We start from the raw sequence: 995 nt of genomic DNA on the forward strand, positions 1-995 counted from the left end.
TGTGCCTATGTTTATAGCAGCACAATTTGTGATAGCCATATCTTGGAAACAACCAAGATGCCCCTCACCTGAGGAATGGATGAAAAAGATGTGGTATTTTTATACAATGGAGTATTACTCAGCTATAAAGAATGATAAACTTGAAACCTTTATATTGAAGAGGATGTCACTTGAAGATATACTCATAAGTGAAATAAACCAGACACACATGTGTAAATATAGTATAATTTCCCTATCATAAGAACTGGAAAGAAGAAATACAAATAGAAAGTTATAATACAACTAAAAGGAAAGCAAGAGCTTGAGGAGTAAATAAGAAAGGGAAAGGAGAAGAGCTAGGAAACATGACAGTGACAAGCCATACAGTTATATGTAGAAGATGGGCAAGGCAATGATCCTGAGAATCTCCAGAAGAATTTTGAATCTAGCAGTTAATTGGAAAGATTTTCACCCTGACTAACTATATACACTGACACCTGTGAACTAAGCAACTGCACTGAAGATGGCGACTTGTAATAGTAGGTTCGTGCTTGTAGTGCCTGTCACTCTGGTCTTCTGAATAAGGGCTGCTTGTCATGACATGCCAGTTGCTGCTATGCTGTCTCTTAGGTAGAGATTGTTGAAAAAGAAGAGGGTGGTTAATGAAGGCAGGAGACAGGAAAATGAATGTTATGGGACTGTCCTGCTATAAGGTTGTATATGGTTAGAGTTCTGGACTTATGTGTAAACATAAGAATTATATAATTCTTTATGCCTATTTTTAAATATATTTTAATTTTTAAGTGTTTTTCATCATATTCTGTACAGACTTAAAGTTCAACATATCAATACTTGATAAAAACAAATACCTTTTCCATGTAATGCCTAAGATGTTTGATATTCAGACAGATAGTGAGGTTAAGCTTAACAGCCTACGTTGTATGGTAATAACAATAAACTTCTCTTCTGGAGGGTTAACATCCTAAGTTTGCAGACCAAAATTAGAGAAAAGGGAG

Source organism: Octodon degus, unplaced genomic scaffold (genome assembly GCF_000260255.1).
Source record: "Octodon degus isolate 3935 unplaced genomic scaffold, OctDeg1.0 scaffold00010, whole genome shotgun sequence".
Lineage (NCBI taxonomy): Eukaryota > Metazoa > Chordata > Mammalia > Rodentia > Octodontidae > Octodon > Octodon degus.